Here is a 10,111-nt window from a genome sequence, read left to right as displayed (position 1 = left end):
CATGGTGGCTCACAGACATGGACATTTCAAGTTTCAAGGAACTTGACACGCTCTTCTGGGCTCAGCAGGGACTGTATGCATGTAGATGCACATACATACATTCAGAGAGACACTCATACTCGTACTCATTAAAATAATAAATATAAATAATTAGCACATTACATTGTTGTTATGTGCAAACTTGTATAGAATAAAAATTTTAAATATTTTTATTTATATTTGTATTCATTACTTCATATGTTCTTCTTTAAGTTGTGAATCATAATGTTATCTCTGAATACATTACATGTGCACACACACAATGATAATAGTAATTACTCATTGCATGCTGGCTGTTAAATTCATTGCTTTATTTAGACTTCATTTGTAACAGCCATTACACAGACCACTATATTAGAAAATACATAGAATCAAAAAGTTAATAAAGTATAGGACAGGTACACACAGATGTGATATGTGAGGTTCAACTGTTCCCCTTTTATACTGCAGCCTGCAAACTAGGACTGCCCATAGAACTTTAAAAACATATATTGATAGCAGATTCTTATGCTCTGTGGAAGCTGAGGTCCTACCTAGAAGCCCAGACTTCTTAATTCTTAAGTAGTAACTCTGGGAACTGAAGATTCACTGTCTGAGAATGATTGATCAATGAAATACAGCAAAGGCCCTTTTATATACCAGGTAGTTTCAGGATATAATCTTGAGACCATCATGTCAGAATTACTTACACTACTGCTAAAAATATGGACAGGAAATGCATTGGTATGCTTAAAAACACATTTTTGTATATGTGGAAGAATTTCCACATCAATCGGTTTTTATTCATCTATTTCAGAAATAGTGAGGACAGGTGGCGACAGTTCAAATCCTTAACCTCCCCAGCCCCACCCAGGGTGGCATTCTCTGTCTGCCATGATGGACAGGAGCCCACTGTTGTTGCCTCTTGGCATCTGAAGATCTGAGGTCAGGAGCTGCCCGATATCACAGAGGGTGTGTGTTTCTTAGGATGTGCCTGAAGACGTGGCTCTAACTATTAAGCTTACCTAAAACACTGCTCTTAATAAAAACAGAGTGGTGAGGCCCACTTGCCTCACTGTGCAATGGCAGTTCCTGATATTTTAAAGGTGGTTTAGGTTTGAACAGTTGGTCAAAACTTTCCAGTCTTATAAAGGGTTTATGCAAGCAGAAGAACAAACTGAATGGTATGCTGCTTTATCTGTCTCTGAAAACGGCAGCGGCGGTGTTACAGAGAAGCTCAGGAATGAACAGTTTGTAATTGGACTAGTAATTAAAATTTCTGAAATGCATTTACTATCAAACTGAAAGATGAAATGAGAACAGCAAGGGGAAGAGACTATTTGATTGAGTTGAGTCGCCCAGAGTCAGCATTCCCACTGGGCCACAGCACCTCACTGACAATTGTTCAGGGCATCTGATAGGATGCCCTGTCCCAGGGGTCAGTCCCCAACTCCACCCTATGTGACTCATTTGACTCCGGTCCACTTTTGCCACTGTTCAGTCCCAGCGTCTTTGAAGATTTGCTTCTTATTACCTCAAGTAAATCAGTTTTAGGGAACAGCTATGAAAAATTACATATGTCATCATTTCATTATCACCTCAAAAGGAGGTCAGATTCCCTTCAGTGAAAGTGAGATGTAGATTTCACTAAATCTCCAGAATCTTCATAAAAGCATGCACCAAGCTGGTCTTTTCCCATGTTCTTCACTACTCTCTATACACCTGTATATCAATACACAAGCAAACACTTAAAAGTTCTTCTATCTTCTTAATCTCAAGATTAACTCTAATTGGAAATCTATGAAATTATCTCCCCCTCCTTCCTTCCTTCTGTTTCTCTCTCCTTCTGTTCCTCCCTCTCTTTCCTCCCCATCCCTCCCTCTCTCTCTGTGACAGAGTCTGGCATAGTCCAGGCTGCCATGAAACCCACTGTATAGCTCTGACCTTAAACTTCTGATCCTCCTGTCTTCACCTTTCAAGTGTAAAATTATAGGTCTGTGCCACCATATCCTATTTTATGTAGCATTCCTGACTGAATTAAGGGCTTGGCACATGGGAAGGACAAACATTAACAAATGGGCTGCTTTCACATCTCTTTTCCACTTTTTAAATAAATGGGAGATGCTTCAGAGACATGGTAACGTGGCTCAGAATCTATGTGGTATGGGGAGAGAGAAAACTGGGTGGATTGTGAAGACCTGCTCTGTCTGTGTTTCCATTAAACCAATAAACTCTGATTCTATAGCTATCACTTATTGTATTTTATATATTTAAGTCTGTTAGCTTCATAAATTACAACAATAGGCAGGACTCTAAGGCCTTACTCTGAGTCTCTCTCTCTCTCTCTCTCTCTCTCTCTCTCTCTCTCTCTCTCTCTCTCTCTCTCTCTCTAACTCTCTGTTAATGATTGATTATCTTTGCTGTCTTTATTCTATTCAGTATTTTAGGTATGCTAAAATTTCAATAACTACATGTTGATAAACAAATGGAATGAATGAAGTAACTACTTAATACTTTGCAAAGACGGGCAGCCACTATTACTATCTTCATCTAATAGGTAAGAAAATTGAGTCTTGGGGAAGCCGTATAGCTTGTAAGCAGAACATAATTTTCCATCTAGGCAGCCTGACGCCAGAGGCTGCATCATTCTGCAAATTGAAGTTCAAGGAAAACCAAGATGGATGCACATTCATATCACTACTGATGGAAGGGATACTTTGGATGAGTCGGATTTTAAAAGCGATGCTGTGTCCACTCCTGGGCTATTTATTACAATATTTTTAGTTTATGTTGACTCTTAATCTTTGTCTTACCAAACACAATATCAAAACATTTTGCAACATTGTGCACACTTTGTTGAGTGATACTTTTGAGAAACTGTGAATCAATGCCAGCCATTAGAATAAATTACTAATCTAATGGGTATTGAGTTAATCTTACCAGTTAAAGCTATGAATAAACTTAGCTAAATCTAAACATAAACAGTTAAATAGTCATACAACCATATGAAAACATACAAGTCACTGGAATCAACTCAAATGTGCCTCTCTCTCTCTCTGTGTGTGTGTGTGTGTGTGTGTGTGTGTGTGTGTGTGTAAAGTTGAGAGCTTTAGCAATCTTACCTGAGTTTATGCTTCCTGGGGTAATATTGCTTTCTTTCTTAGCAATGATGAATCTGTTTCTAGGAGGCTCATCTACCTCACAGTAGCACGCACTGCCTCGAATAAATAATGTTTTTTATTTTTATTTTATATTTATACTCTTCTTTAACCTTTTCAGGATCAAGGTATCCCATTAATCTTTGAATTCAGCACAGTGCATTAGAGCAAATCTTCAATTAAAAAAAAAACCTTGGATGAATGAATTACAGGGATGTACTTGGAAGGAATTCAAGAATACAGTTAGTGTGTCTCAACACCAACACTGATGAGAAAAAAAAAAATTAGAGATGTCCTAAATTAAAAGGCCTGGAAACAGGAGAGGAAATGGGACTAGGGAGGGTGATGAGTTAACGAACATAGGAATGGTAGCATGTTCACTCAGACGCCAGTTTGCTACATGGAAGGAACCTGTATAACCAGTAAAAACAAAAAAACAAAAAACAAAACAAAACAAAAAAACCACCCCCCCAAAAAAACCCCAAAACCAAAACCCAAACCAAAAAACACAAAACAAAACAAAAAAACCCAAACCTGTAGGCTATTAACACAAGCAAACCAAGTCACCGAGGTCTTACATTTAATGGGCTGTCCCAACTTGAAGTCATTTCACATCACCATCATTGAACACTGCAAAGTCAATACGAAAAATTATTCCTTACTCTTCCATTTTCCTATCACAAGACTTCTGTTTCTAGGCTCACACAGTCTCAGGTGCTCCTCAGTTTGCTAGTCATAGCAAAAAAATAGTCCAAGATCTGGTCTTTTTTGTCTCTGATACCTCTGTTTTGAAAGTTTTTATTTGACAGAACTTGGAAAGGGTAACTAATAATAAATTAATGCAGCTGTACCAAACCGTGCTGTTTGGAACACGAGTCATGGAGAAGGGGCTGTAAGAACCCAGGCTCTCAGCTTCCTTGTTTGTCTTTTCACAGCTGAAGAAAACACAATACTAATTTTTGATGACCCCAGTGCCATAGATATCTACTTGTTACCAGCCAGTCACTGCTTACATTTTGTGATATTTTGGCATAGTTTTAGGTACTGATATAATGTGAACATGGTAGTAGTTTGACAGTTTATTGCTAATACCACTGAAAAATATATAAGGCTCTGGTAAGAAGGTGGCAGAATTATCATACAAGGTAATGGTGAAGATGCAGGTCACTGGCTTTAGCAGAATATTCAAAAGAATCCAGTATCTTTTTTTTTTTTCTTATACAGAAATGAAAGGCATTCATTTTTAAAACAGAAACGATTCCTCTCCCCTGCTTTTGGCAAATAATTGCATTATTATTCATTCTGAGAGGAGTAACTAGTTAATTACAGCATGCCACAAGAATTACATGCAAGGCCCGGGTTTGGAGGGCTGGGCACCGCACACTTGCCTTTCAGGGTCTGGTTTTGTTTTGCTTTCTTTCCTTTCCTTTCCTTTTTTTCTGTATATCTCAGTCTTTTGACATTTTGACACTGCGATTATATAGATCTCTTTTCTTCTAAGCTACAAAGACAAAGAATCAGCCGTACTTGAAAATAATAATTTCAGGATCTTTATGTGAAGTGACCCCCCCCACCCCCATGCAACTGCTTCAGATACAGTTAATACTGACTGAAAACCTTAGCTCCCTGAATCACAGAGAAGGAAAGAAATAACTGCAAAAGTGAACAGGAAGTGTAGGAATAGTACAGGTACCTATGATGACTGGCATACAGTTGTAATTGGCTCATGAATACTTGGGAAGTTTGACATGAATTTAGTTCCCTGCCTCACTGAAAGACTATTGTGAGGATGGTCTATAGTGAGCTAAATGCATTTTTTCATGTGTTTAGGAATGCCTGCCATCTCCTAAGTGTGAGGAAGCAAACCCTGCCAGCTCACAGATTACTTATTTATGTGTCTGGTTTGCGGTCACCCTCTAATTTCACTAGATTTTGTTTCATCTATTAAACATGGCAGACACATTCCTTCTTCAAGGTCCTCAGCTCAGTGTCCATGTCATATTTTGACTGTCTAACATTCCTAGTCCATTTGAAAGCACCCAGTTGCATAGCAGACCAGAGGCTGCCTTTCTGTTTGTTTCCCTTGAGCCTGTCTGTCTCTGGGGCTATGAAACAGACCCACTCTGGCCTAGCCAGTAAACGAGGCTCTGTCTGTGCTGGCTGTGATGGATGGCTGCATTACATTAATAACAGTAAACAGCATGTACCTCTCTTCCAGACTCTTGTGACACTTCACACCCATTTACTCATTAGCTCTCATTTTTCCTTTTGATGGAACTTGATTATGAGTATTTTTATCTGTAAAAAAACTTCAGTGCAGGAATGATTCTGAATTGTGAAGGGGAAAAATGAGGAAAGAAATGTGAAAATGTCCTAAAAATTAAGCTTTATATATGAAGGGCAGAAAAATGTCAACTGAGAGTAAAGCTGGTTGGTCACATATTGTCACTCATGTGTTTTTTTTTTTTTTAAATGGTCATGGCAATTCTTTTATTTAAAACCTAGGAGTAACATCCATCTACATAAATATTACCCAGGATGCACTGGAATTTTACAAGGATGGTAAGGCGTATTTTAAAATTAATATTTGTGTGTGTGTATGTGTGTTTTGCCTGGATGTATGTCTGTGCAACACACACATGCTTGGTCTATATTGAGACCCGAGTAAAGGGCAATGTGGCTCCTGAGTGGAGAATAAGAGACAGTTGTGGCCTGCTATGTGGGTACTAGGACTTGAACCTGGGTCCATAGCTCTTTGTGTCTCTCTGTGTCTCTGTCTCTCTCTCTCATTGCCTCTCTTATTAATGGTGAGGCATATATTATACGTGGAAATGGCTCATTTGCTATTAATGTTGATTACTTTGTAAGGAAATAAAGAATCATAGAGGTTGACCTACAGCAGGGAAGATCTTGGAATATTGAGGCTCACTGACTGGATAAGAGCCAAGAATACAGTCAATAGGAAACTGATCTGAAGACTCCTTCTGATAGGTGCTACCAGAACTTTCCAAAACCAGAATCTTGTGTTAAATAGAAGGAATTTCTGGAAAGACGGGAGCCCACACATCAGTGTGTTCAATGTACTGTTGGTTAGCGACTATGATATAAACTTGGGATTTGGTATCAGGTCTACATGTGACGTAGGCCTGATTATTTACTAGCAGTGTGGCACTACATTAGTTATTTAACTTCTTCAAGCCTTAGAATCTGCACCTGCGAAAATGGAGTGAATGTAGCATTGTGGGGACTAAATGGAATAATTCATACATTCCTTGCTTAGCAAAGATTCTGTAAATTTCTAATATTGCAACAAACGTTGCTCATCATTAACTTTTCCTACCTAACCAGGATTTCTAAACCTGGAGGCAGATGAATGATTTGTAGAATAGTTCAGAAGCCCAGGTAATTGGGCTGAAGCCCAGAGGTTCTTGGCTGTTTCTGGTATGAGATCCAGGGAACTGGATCAAACACTATGGGTGATTCTGGTGAGTGGCCTTGGAGTTCTGATTAGATAAAATACACTTTTCCACCTTTCAAGGCTACCCAAGGCATTTCCCCAAGTAAGATTCAACTTGAGCCAATCTGAAGCAGAGGGCTAGGGTGGGGCTCTCCAGGTAGCATTTGGAGCCAGAGTTTCAGCTTTCCAGTCTAATACAGCACGGTTCAACCACTGAGACATCTTAGCTACAGCTGGTTCCACACATCCTTTTCTTTCACCTATATCTATCCTAATGAGTTTAGTAATGCTTTAATACATGGCATTTAGTGACACACTTTTAAAAGCTGTTCTCCCTGTGGTACATTCTTCAGATTCTGTGGGGTGGTGTTAGGTGGCAGAGATAGGTGATTAAATGTCTTGGTTCAAAGCACCATGGAACATTCAGCAGAATTGTTTTAAAAAGTAAACCAAGACCAGCTAGTGAGAAAGGAAAGGGGGCTGAAGTGGCTAGCGCATTCCTTTGTGCGCGGGTCCTTGTTTCCTCCTCCTGAGTCTCCTGACTCACGAGATGAGGAGGAAGAGGTGGAAAGTGAAATGTCTAGAGAGACAAAGGTAGTGCTTAGATGGGGACAAGTGCTGGGCAGAATGACATGGGGGAAAGATGTGCAGAGTGACCGCCTCAAGTCCTGGGAGGACAATGAGCTGATTCGAACGAGCCCTTTCCTTTGAAAGGGAATCACAGCTGTCCAGGCATATTGAAAGGGAGCTCAATTCCAATCCAAGGAGTGGCCTTCATCTTTTGGACAAGGGTGAATCCTGAAAGCTTTCTGAGCTCAGGGTGAGGAGAAGGTCAGCATGCTCAAAGCTGTGCTTCCAAAGGATAATGCTAGCTACACTACAATAGACTACGAGTCAGAGCCACTAACTACAAGGCACTGTGATATAGACGGGCAAGGACACAAAGCTGGGCAGCGATACACTTGTTATATAGAAGAAAGGGAAGAATCGATAGGTTTAGAGGATTGCTACTTAAGGCACAGCACAGTGTAGTATTAAGGAACAAATATGACCACAATGTCCCTCCTGATCTACTTTTCCTTGCTGTCTTTACTGACCCATATTGTGATCAGAATTCAAAATCTAGAGGGACAGACAGACTCAGGGAGAAGTTGAACATGTGATCCAAGAAGGATCTCCTTCCTTATGTTTTTGCTGTGTTGACAAGGACAAACCAAGTTCTATTTAATGGTGACACCCAGGAAAACAACAATAACCGCAGAAGAATCATTCTTTGTATACCCAGCATGGCTCTTGGAATTAAAATAAAACCCAGTGGGAATGGACACTTAACTAATGACAATGTTTTAGTGACCAAAGGAGGGTCCTGCAGCAGGAAGCACTCCCACACCCCTCCCTCCTCCATGTGCAAGATAGAACCATCGCAAATGCTCCTTATTGATCTGTTGTCATGGGTCACAGTTGCCCCCTTCTTTCCAGATTATTTTTCCCCTTCAAAGCAGCCGGATTTACATCTTAAAATAATCAAAGTAAACAATCCCTCTTCCTCTTGTACATCTTTAAAAATATCCTGGAGGAAAACGCTTTATTCGCATTGCGTGCACGCCGTTTTGCCATCAAGCCTGAAAACATTCAGTAACTAGCCGTGATTGTGGTCCCCAGGAGTGTGGCTGCTCTGCCTAGATGGGCCAACCAAGAAGGACTGTGATGGCCAGAAGTGTGGCTGCTTTGCTTGCATGGTCTTTATGTGCACAGAGGCAGAATGCATGCAATTTGGATTATCAAAAATTACATTAAATATTAATAATGTGATGGACCAAAACCTCCACTTTCCCCCTCATGTCAAGATCACATTGAGTGATATCTTCAAATAGCGTTCTGGAGGTCCCCTCCCACTTCAATTTGTACTGTTCTTCCCTTTGGATTTGAAGCTGGCTCTCTGGCAACACTTTCTGGCAACTAAGGAAAAGCTCTCAGGAGCACAAGTATATGAGCTTCATCACAGCCTAGATTTCCAGGAAACTCCATTTTTCATCTCCTGCCCTTGGATTTTATTCACGAGAGACAAGAAACAGGACATGAATTATAGTTCTACATTTTGCTAAAGACGTTAGTTTGAGGATTTTGTCCATTACATTGTTCAAGCAGTTTCTACTTGTCTGGTTAATTTCTATTTCTTTCTTTATAAGAAGATCCATGACCAGTTTTTACAGAGGAAAAACAATGTAGTCTCATCTGATGACAAGTCTAGTGTTTTTTGTTTGTTTGTTTGTTTGTTTTAGGATTTGTTTTAATTTTATTTTTAAATTTTATTTATTTTAATTTGTTTTAGTGCTTTCCTGCATATCTGCCTGCCCATCACATATGTGCCTAGTGCTTGTGGAGCCAGAAGCGGGCCTTCAGTCGCCTGGAGCAGGATTTATAGGACAGTTGTAAACTGCCATGTAAGTTCTGAATATCAAACCTAGGTTCTCTGGAAAAACAACCAGTGCTCTTGATGGCCAAGCCATTTCTCCAGCTCTGACATATCTATGTTTTTAGATAAACTTGTGCCACTAGATCTGGTTATAACTGACATATAAACCTGCTGCTGCAGTCTCAGGAGACGGAGACACTAAAATTATGAGCTCAAGACCTGTCTGAGCCATATAAAGGGTTCAAATAACTTATTGAGGACTTTGACTCAAAATAAAAGTAAAAAGGGGCTGAGGAAGCGGTTCGGTGGTAAAATACTTGTTTTGGATGTGTAAGATACCGGGTTCCATCTCCCAGCACTTAAAACAAAACCAGAAACAAACCAACAAAGAGGCATATTTAACCTTTCTTTATTCCTTAGCTATGACCAAGATCAGAGATAAGCAGTGAGTGTGTGTGCAGGGATATGTTGCATGAATATGTGTGTAAAATGAACAACTCAGTACAGATATCTATTGAAAAAGGTCCAAGATGGAAATGCCAGGTAGCATTGGAGTCTCCTTGTCATGAGTCCTCATGGAATTGGTAAGCAACTGACGATAGTGTTTTTGTGCCCATTGTTGTCTCATAGTCATGCTTATGTAATTGAACACTGATTAAATTATGCTGGCATTAGCTAATTGCACAATCAGTGCTCATATCAACTGCTTTTCTTTTATGATCACCCCACGCTTCAACTTTCCCTTATGAATTTGCAGGTCAATGTTATACAATTTTCTTTCAAAATAATATTTAGGGGTGCAGAGGTGGCTCAGAGGTTAAGAGTTCTGGTTCCTCTTCCAGTAGACCTAAGCTTGATTCCCAAAAGCTTCATGGCTGCTCATAACTTTTAACTCCAGTCCTAGGTGATGTGTTTCCTTTCTCTGGTATCCTTGGACATCAGGCATGTACAAGGTAAACAGACATACATGGAGAAAAACACTCATAAATACCAAATATGTAAATAAACTATAAAATAATGTTCAATATATTATAACATGTGATCATAAATTTTATCACATGA

The 10,111-nt window shown here is 39.6% G+C and overlaps 1 protein-coding gene across 1 annotated transcript in view; it reads right to left on the bottom strand.

Annotated features, from left to right (window-relative positions):
* Window positions 1-10,111, bottom strand: part of Tmeff2 (transmembrane protein with EGF like and two follistatin like domains 2) — a 264,413-nt gene that overhangs the window by 50,300 nt on the left and 204,002 nt on the right. The window lies entirely within an intron of this gene.

Source organism: Arvicanthis niloticus, chromosome 3 (assembly GCF_011762505.2).
Source record: "Arvicanthis niloticus isolate mArvNil1 chromosome 3, mArvNil1.pat.X, whole genome shotgun sequence".
In the NCBI taxonomy this organism is placed as follows: Eukaryota; Metazoa; Chordata; class Mammalia; order Rodentia; family Muridae; genus Arvicanthis; species Arvicanthis niloticus.
The sequence above is the reverse complement of the archived record's forward strand: the minus strand, read 5'-3'. Positions and strand labels throughout refer to the sequence as shown.